Genomic DNA, 10000 nt, shown 5'->3' on the forward strand with positions numbered 1-10000 from the left:
AGCCGGTCTTTTTCGTAAAATCGTTCCCCTGTTGCTTGCCGGGAAGGTGGACGAACCCGGTCTTTATCGTCAAATCGTCCACCTGCTGCTTGCCGGGAAGGGGAACGAAGCCGGCCTTTTTCGTAAAATCGTTCCCCTGTTGCTTGCCGGGAAGGAGGACGAACCCGGTCTTTAACGTCAAATCGTCCTCCTGTTGCTTGCCGGAAAGGGGAACGAAGCCGGCCTTCTTCGTAAAATCGTTCCCCTGTTGCTTGCCGGGAAGGTGGACGAACCCGGTCTTTCTCGTAAAATCGTCCACCTGCTGCTTGCCGGGAAGGGGAACGAAGCCGGCCTTTTTCGTAAAATCGTTCCCCTGCCGGGCGGAGGACGGACCCGGGCTTTTCTTCCGTCAGTTGTGTCCTCCTGATGTATCCAGACACCACCCAAGGCTCAGGAATCGTCTTATGCGGAAAAAGGGCCAATTTATCAGCGACGCATCCGTTAGTTCAACTAGAGGAAGTGTGAAATTTTCCTACAAAATAAGGTGCCAGCGCGGCGTTTTCAGGGGAGACTCGTAACGTCTGAGCCTCAGAGAGCGCGACCCGGCCGAATGCGAGCGGCAGGTCCCCTAAAATCGGCCTACCTAACACGCACGGATGGGACTTTGAAATCTGAAGACGTGGAGGGCACGAACGGGAATATATATGCGGCAGAAGCCAGAGACACCGCCGGCAGCCTCACCGTGACCGCACGAGAAGTCGTCACTTGCGCCAATCTTGCACTCGAGTGCCGAGTCACCTACGAGCAGACCCCTGCTTCTGCCTGTCCATTGAGGGCAGCCGAGCACGCGATTCCCCAGGAGACGGACTTCTGTACACTTGTGCCCCTCTTGCCCTAAACGGGGTTCGAGCAGCGCGGGGAGAGGAATTCAGTCCCCGGCGGATGCGCGCTCGTTCTAAGTGCAGCTTCCGAGAGGCCGCCCGTGAAGGCCATCACTTGTGCCACTCTTGCACTCGGAATCGAGTGCCGACTCGAACCGGAGCCTCCGCCGGCCACTGCGTGGGTTGACGGGCGCCGACCCCGATGAAGACGGCGATCGGTGCACATGTGCCCCCCATGCCCTAAACGGGGTTCGAGCAGCGCGGGGAGAGGAATTCAGTCCCCGGCGGATGCGCGCTCGTTCTAAGTGCAGCTTCCCAGAGGCCGCCCGTTAAGGCCTTCACATGTGCCACTCTTGCACTCGTAGATGAGTGCCGACTCGAGCCCGAGTCTCCGCCGGACACCGCGCGTGATGACGTGCGCCAACCCCGATGGACACGGCGGTCGGTGCACTTGTGCTCCACTTGCCCTAAACGGTTGCAAGTAGAGCGGGCCGAGGCCAGCAGTCCCCCGGCGGATGCGCGCTGGTTCTAAGTGCAGCTTCCCAGAGGCCGCCCGTGAAGGCCGTCACGTGTGCCGCTCTTGCACTCGGAATCGAGTGCCGACTCGAACCGGAGCCTCCGCCGGCCACTGCGTGGGTTGACGGGCGCCGTCCCCGATGAAGACGGCGATCGGTGCACATGTGCCCCTCTTGCCCTAAACGGGGTTCGAGCAGCGCGGGGAGAGGTCTTCAGTCTCCCGCGGATGCACGCTGGTACTAAGGGCCGGCTCACAGAAGCCACCTGTAAAGGCCGTCACATGTGCCACTCTTGCACTCGTAGTCGAGGGCCGACTCGAGCCCGAGCCTCCGCCGGACACCGCGCGTGTTGACGTGCGCCAACCCCGATGGACACGGCGGTCGGTGCATTTGTGCCCCACTTGCACTAAACGGTTGCAAGTACACCGGGCCGAGGAAAGCATTCCCCCGCGGTTGTCCGCTGGTACTAAGTGCAGCTTCCCAGAGGCCGCCCGTGAAGGCCGTCACGTGTGCCACTCTTGCACTCGGAATCGAGTGCCGACTCGAACCGGAGCCTCCGCCGGCCACTGCGCGGGTTGACGGGCGCCGACCCCGTTGAAGACGGCGATCGGTGCACATGTGCCACTCTTGCCCTAAACGGGGATCGAGCGGCGCGGGACGAGGCCTGCAGTCCCCCGCGTTGCCCGGTGGTACTGAGGGCAATCTCCCAGAGGCCGCCCGTGAAGGCCGTTACTTGTGTCACTCTTGCACTCAGTGCCCTGTGCCGACTCGAACCCGAGACTCGGCCGGTCTTCGCAGGCAACAGCGCGGGTTGACCACAAATTACACGGCGGTCGATACACTTGTGCCCCTCTTGCCCTAAACGGTCGCAAGTAGCGCGGGCCGAGGCCTGCAGTCCCTCGCTGTTGTCCGCTGGTACTAGGGGCAGCTTCCCAGAGGCCGCCCGTGAAGACCATCACTTGTGCCACTCTTGCACTCAGGCTCGAGTGCCGACTCGAACCCGAGACTCGACCAGTCTTCGCCGGCCACTGAGCGGGGTGACGGGCGCCGACCCCAAAGGACACGGCGGTCGGTGCACTTGTGCCACTCTTGCCCTAAACGGGGATCGAGCGGCGCGGGTCGAGGCCTGCAGTCCCCCGCGTTGCCCGGTGGTACTGAGGGCAATCTCCCAGAGGCCGCCCGTGAACGCCGTTACTTGTGTCACTCTTGCACTCAGTGTCCTGTGCCGACTCGAACCCGAGACTCGGCCGGTCTTCGCCGGCCACTGAGCGGGGTGACGGGCGCCGACCCCAAAGGAAACGGAGGTCGGTGCACTTGTGCCACTCTTGCCCTAAACTGCCTCAGCCAACGCGGGGCGGAAGCGCGAATGGCCTGCCGGCGACAGGGTCCCCGGCGGCCGGTAGTCCAATCTCAGACTTCCCCCTGCTCGAGGAGAGCCTCGCTCGCCAAGCTCATATACTATAGTCTGGACCCCCCTTATCTCAGCATTCGTCAGTCACGGAAGAGGCAGAGCCGCGGACACCGGCGGATGGCCCCTCGGCTGCCGCCAGAAATTTTAATTAAGTTTTTCTCTTCCTTAATCATTTCCGATCATACTAAATTTTGTATATGTTAGAATACATACACATACTTACTTATATAACCGCTTTATTTAATATTTTTCTGCACTTTAGAAATTTTCGGACTTAGCCGCTGAAGCGACTCAAGTAACACGCACGGTGGGACATAGCCGCAGAACTGGTTTCATGTACCACGCACCACGGGACATAGCCGCAGAATTCGTACCGTCCAAGTAAGGCCCAGCTAACACAGCGGAAATTTATTTTTAGTCAATTAACGGCATTACTATGCACAGCAAGGCCAACTTTCTTCAATTATGAATATTTTTCTGCATTTTGGAAATTTTCGGACTTAGCCGCTGAAGCGACTCAACTAACACGCACGGTCGGACATAGCCGCAGAACTGGTTTCAAGTACCACGCACCACGGGACATAGCCGCAGAATTCGTACCGTCCAAGTAAGGCCCACCTAACACAGCGGAAATTTATTTTTAATCTATTAACGATATTATTAAGCACAGCAAGGCCAACTTTCTTCAATTATGTATATTTTTCTGCATTTTGGAAATTTTCGGACTTAGCCGCTGAAGCGACTCAAGTAACACGCACGGTGGGACATAGCCGCAGAACTGATTTCAAGTACCACGCACCACGGGACATAGCCGCAGAATTCGTACCGTCCAAGTAAGGCCCACCTAACACAGCGGTAATTTATTTTTAATCTATTAACGATTTTATTAAGCACAGCAAGCCCAATTTTCTTCAATTATGTGTATTTTTCTGCATTTTGGAAATTTTTTGGACTTAGCCGCTGAAGCGACTCAACTAACACGCACGGTCGGACATAGCCGCAGAACTGATTTCAAGTACCACGCACCACGGGACATAGCCGCAGAATTCGTCCCGTCCAAGTAAGGCCCACCTAACACAGCGGAAATTTATTTTTAGTCAATTAACGGCATTACTATGCACAGCAAGGCCAACTTTCTTCAATTATGAATATTTTTCTGCATTTTGGAAATTTTCGGACTTAGCCGCTGAAGCGACTCAACTAACACGCACGGTCGGACATAGCCGCAGAACTGGTTTCAAGTACCACGCACCACGGGACATAGCCGCAGAATTCGTACCGTCCAATTAAGGCCCACCTAACACAGCGGAAATTTATTTTTAATCTATTAACGATATTATTAAGCACAGCAAGCCCAATTTTCTTCAATTATGTGTATTTTTCTGCATTTTGGAAATTTTTTGGACTTAGCCGCTGAAGCGACTCAACTAACACGCACGGTCGGACATAGCCGCAGAACTGGTTTCAAGTACCACGCACCACGGGACATAGCCGCAGAATTCGTACCGTCCAAGTAAGGCCCAGCTAACACAGCGGAAATTTATTTTTAGTCAATTAACGGCATTACTATGCACAGCAAGGCCAACTTTCTTCAATTATGAATATTTTTCTGCATTTTGGAAATTTTCGGACTTAGCCGCTGAAGCGACTCAAGTAACACGCACGGTGGGACATAGCCGCAGAACTGGTTTCAAGTACCACGCACCACGGGACATAGCCGCAGAATTCGTACCGTCCAAGTAAGGCCCACCTAACACAGCGGAAATTTATTTTTATTCTATTAACGATATTATTAAGCACAGCAAGGCCAACTTTCTTCAATTATGTATATTTTTCTGCATTTTGGAAATTTTCGGACTTAGCCGCTGAAGCGACTCAACTAACACGCACGGTCGGACATAGCCGCAGAACTGGTTTCAAGTACCACGCACCACGGGACATAGCCGCAGAATTCGTACCGTCCAAGTAAGGCCCAGCTAACACAGCGGAAATTTATTTTTAATCTATTAACGATATTATTAAGCACAGCAAGCCCAATTTTCTTGAATTATGTGTATTTTTCTGCATTTTGGAAATTTTTTGGACTTAGCCGCTGAAGCGACTCAACTAACACGCACGGTCGGACATAGCCGCAGAACTGGTTTCAAGTACCACGCACCACGGGACATAGCCGCAGAATTCGTACCGTCCAAGTAAGGCCCACCTAACACAGCGGAAATTTATTTTTATTCTATTAACGATATTATTAAGCACAGCAAGGCCAACTTTCTTCAATTATGTATATTTTTCTGCATTTTGGAAATTTTTTGGACTTAGCCGCTGAAGCGACTCAACTAACACGCACGGTCGGACATAGCCGCAGAACTGGTTTCAAGTACCACGCACCACGGGACATAGCCGCAGAATTCGTACCGTCCAAGTAAGGCCCACCTAACACAGCGGAAATTTATTTTTAATCTATTAACGATATTATTAAGCACAGCAAGCCCAATTTTCTTCAATTATGTGTATTTTTCTGCATTTTGGAAATTTTTTGGACTTAGCCGCTGAAGCGACTCAACTAACACGCACGGTCGGACATAGCCGCAGAACTGGTTTCAAGTACCACGCACCACGGGACATAGCCGCAGAATTCGTACCGTCCAAGTAAGGCCCACCTAACACAGCGGAAATTTATTTTTAGTCAATTAACGGCATTACTATGCACAGCAAGGCCAACTTTCTTCAATTATGAATATTTTTCTGCATTTTGGAAATTTTCGGACTTAGCCGCTGAAGCGACTCAACTAACACGCACGGTCGGACATAGCCGCAGAACTGGTTTCAAGTACCACGCACCACGGGACATAGCCGCAGAATTCGTACCGTCCAAGTAAGGCCCAGCTAACACAGCGGAAATTTATTTTTAATCTATTAACGATATTATTAAGCACAGCAAGCCCAATTTTCTTCAATTATGTGTATTTTTCTGCATTTTGGAAATTTTTTGGACTTAGCCGCTGAAGCGACTCAACTAACACGCACGGTCGGACATAGCCGCAGAACTGGTTTCAAGTACCACGCACCACGGGACATAGCCGCAGAATTCGTACCGTCCAAGTAAGGCCCACCTAACACAGCGGAAATTTATTTTTAATCTATTAACGATATTATTAAGCACAGCAAGCCCAATTTTCTTCAATTATGTGTATTTTTCTGCATTTTGGAAATTTTTTGGACTTAGCCGCTGAAGCGACTCAACTAACACGCACGGTCGGACATAGCCGCAGAACTGATTTCAAGTACCACGCACCACGGGACATAGCCGCAGAATTCGTACCGTCCAAGTAAGGCCCAGCTAACACAGCGGTAATTTATTTTTAATCTATTAACGATTTTATTAAGCACAGCAAGCCCAATTTTCTTCAATTATGTGTATTTTTCTGCATTTTGGAAATTTTCGGACTTAGCCGCTGAAGCGACTCAACTAACACGCACGGTCGGACATAGCCGCAGAACTGGTTTCAAGTACCACGCACCACGGGACATAGCCGCAGAATTCGTACCGTCCAAGTAAGGCCCAGCTAACACAGCGGAAATTTATTTTTAATCTATTAACGATATTATTAAGCACAGCAAGCCCAATTTTCTTCAATTATGTGTATTTTTCTGCATTTTGGAAATTTTTTGGACTTAGCCGCTGAAGCGACTCAACTAACACGCACGGTCGGACATAGCCGCAGAACTGGTTTCAAGTACCACGCACCACGGGACATAGCCGCAGAATTCGTACCGTCCAAGTAAGGCCCAGCTAACACAGCGGAAATTTATTTTTAATCTATTAACGATATTATTAAGCACAGCAAGCCCAATTTTCTTCAATTATGTGTATTTTTCTGCATTTTGGAAATTTTTTGGACTTAGCCGCTGAAGCGACTCAACTAACACGCACGGTCGGACATAGCCGCAGAACTGGTTTCAAGTACCACGCACCACGGGACATAGCCGCAGAATTCGTACCGTCCAAGTAAGGCCCACCTAACACAGCGGAAATTTATTTTTAATCTATTAACGATATTATTAAGCACAGCAAGCCCAATTTTCTTCAATTATGTGTATTTTTCTGCATTTTGGAAATTTTTTGGACTTAGCCGCTGAAGCGACTCAACTAACACGCACGGTCGGACATAGCCGCAGAACTGATTTCAAGTACCACGCACCACGGGACATAGCCGCAGAATTCGTACCGTCCAAGTAAGGCCCAGCTAACACAGCGGTAATTTATTTTTAATCTATTAACGATTTTATTAAGCACAGCAAGCCCAATTTTCTTCAATTATGTGTATTTTTCTGCATTTTGGAAATTTTCGGACTTAGCCGCTGAAGCGACTCAACTAACACGCACGGTCGGACATAGCCGCAGAACTGGTTTCAAGTACCACGCACCACGGGACATAGCCGCAGAATTCGTACCGTCCAAGTAAGGCCCAGCTAACACAGCGGAAATTTATTTTTAATCTATTAACGATATTATTAAGCACAGCAAGCCCAATTTTCTTCAATTATGTGTATTTTTCTGCATTTTGGAAATTTTTTGGACTTAGCCGCTGAAGCGACTCAACTAACACGCACGGTCGGACATAGCCGCAGAACTGGTTTCAAGTACCACGCACCACGGGACATAGCCGCAGAATTCGTACCGTCCAAGTAAGGCCCACCTAACACAGCGGAAATTTATTTTTAATCTATTAACGATATTATTAAGCACAGCAAGCCCAATTTTCTTCAATTATGTGTATTTTTCTGCATTTTGGAAATTTTTTGGACTTAGCCGCTGAAGCGACTCAACTAACACGCACGGTCGGACATAGCCGCAGAACTGGTTTCAAGTACCACGCACCACGGGACATAGCCGCAGAATTCGTACCGTCCAAGTAAGGCCCACCTAACACAGCGGAAATTTATTTTTAATCTATTAACGATTTTATTAAGCACAGCAAGCCCAATTTTCTTCAATTATGTGTATTTTTCTGCATTTTGGAAATTTTTTGGACTTAGCCGCTGAAGTGACTCAACTAACACGCACGGTCGGACATAGCCGCAGAACTGGTTTCAAGTACCACGCACCACGGGACATAGCCGCAGAATTCGTACCGTCCAAGTAAGGCCCAGCTAACACAGCGGAAATTTATTTTTAATCTATTAACGATATTATTAAGCACAGCAAGCCCAATTTTCTTCAATTATGTGTATTTTTCTGCATTTTGGAAATTTTTTGGACTTAGCCGCTGAAGCGACTCAACTAACACGCACGGTCGGACATAGCCGCAGAACTGGTTTCAAGTACCACGCACCACGGGACATAGCCGCAGAATTCGTACCGTCCAAGTAAGGCCCAGCTAACACAGCGGAAATTTATTTTTAATCTATTAACGACATTATTAAGCACAGCAAGGCCAATTTTCTTCAATTATGTATATTTTCTGCATTTTGGAAATTTTCGGACTTAGCCGCTGAAGCGACTCAACTAACACGCACGGTCGGACATAGCCGCAGAACTGGTTTCAAGTACCACGCACCACGGGACATAGCCGCAGAATTCGTACCGTCCAAGTAAGGCCCAGCTAACACAGCGGAAATTTATTTTTAATCTATTAACGACATTATTAAGCACAGCAAGGCCAATTTTCTTCAATTATGTATATTTTTCTGCATTTTGGAAATTTTCGGACTTAGCCGCTGAAGCGACTCAACTAACACGCACGGTCGGACATAGCCGCAGAACTGGTTTCAAGTACCACGCACCACGGGACATAGCCGCAGAATTCGTACCGTCCAAGTAAGGCCCAGCTAACACAGCGGAAATTTATTTTTAATCTATTAACGATATTATTAAGCACAGCAAGCCCAATTTTCTTCAATTATGTGTATTTTTCTGCATTTTGGAAATTTTTTGGACTTAGCCGCTGAAGCGACTCAACTAACACGCACGGTCGGACATAGCCGCAGAACTGGTTTCAAGTACCACGCACCACGGGACATAGCCGCAGAATTCGTACCGTCCAAGTAAGGCCCACCTAACACAGCGGAAATTTATTTTTAATCTATTAACGATATTATTAAGCACAGCAAGGCCAACTTTCTTCAATTATGTATATTTTTCTGCATTTTGGAAATTTTCGGACTTAGCCGCTGAAGCGACTCAACTAACACGCACGGTCGGACATAGCCGCAGAACTGATTTCAAGTTCCAAGCACCACGGGACATAGCCGCAGAGCCATGACTTTTGAGTTAAATTTCGGAAATTTATTTTTAGACAATTAACGGCATTATTGTGCACAGCAAGCCCATTTTTTTTCAATTAAGAATATTTTACTGCATTTTGGAATATTTCGGACTTAGCCGCTGAAGTTATATTCGTTCTATTTCTTATTCTTAGGAAGGCGCTATCACGGCACGGTCTCGTGCTTCGAAGCAGCCCCGTAACTATACTCGCCGTCTGAATTGGCCTCAGGAAGCGACCGTCCCAATACAACCCATCAAACACAGGCGTAGTCTCTTACATGACTTACTTTTAATGCGTTAACGGCTATACGATGATTTCTTTCGAGACGGGGCACCGCAAGCCCAATTTTAATGATTTACAAATACTTAACCATATTATTATTTTTATTATTTGTTATTGATTGCAAATGATTTTATCCCCGGTGGCAGTGACCTACAATAAGGTACAAGAACATAAGACACAACAAAACAATGCGATACATCAACACAGTGAGACAGAAAAAGAATAATTAGAGGGCACAACAAAAAGAATAAGACACAACAGAACCATAAAAGAAAAACATAAGACGCAACCAAAACAACACATCCCACTCACTCACTCAAAATCAAACAACTCATAAGAATACAAAACCATCTACTTCACTATATTACGCTTTCTTCCTCCCTAATTCTTCTTCTTCTACTCCCGTTATTCGTGTTGTCTTATGTTATTTTTATTCAAGTTACTATTATTAAGAAGGCGCCATTACCGCAGGACTCTTTCACCGAAACAGCCTTCTGAGCTACCACGCGCCGTCGGACTTTTGCCGCAGACGTCCCGGGCCTTGGCGGCCGGCAAGCCTCTCGTCGGGGAGAAAATCGCCTTCCGCCCGCGCAAGACAAATGCTGAGATAAGGGGGGTCCAGACCTACTATGGGGAGGACTTTGGGAGCAGGTCCGAGTGCGCGGC

Source organism: Zootermopsis nevadensis, unplaced genomic scaffold (assembly GCF_977971745.1).
Source record: "Zootermopsis nevadensis isolate Lab colony 2312 unplaced genomic scaffold, Znev_1.0 Znev_ptg000243l, whole genome shotgun sequence".
NCBI lineage: Eukaryota > Metazoa > Arthropoda > Insecta > Blattodea > Termopsidae > Zootermopsis > Zootermopsis nevadensis.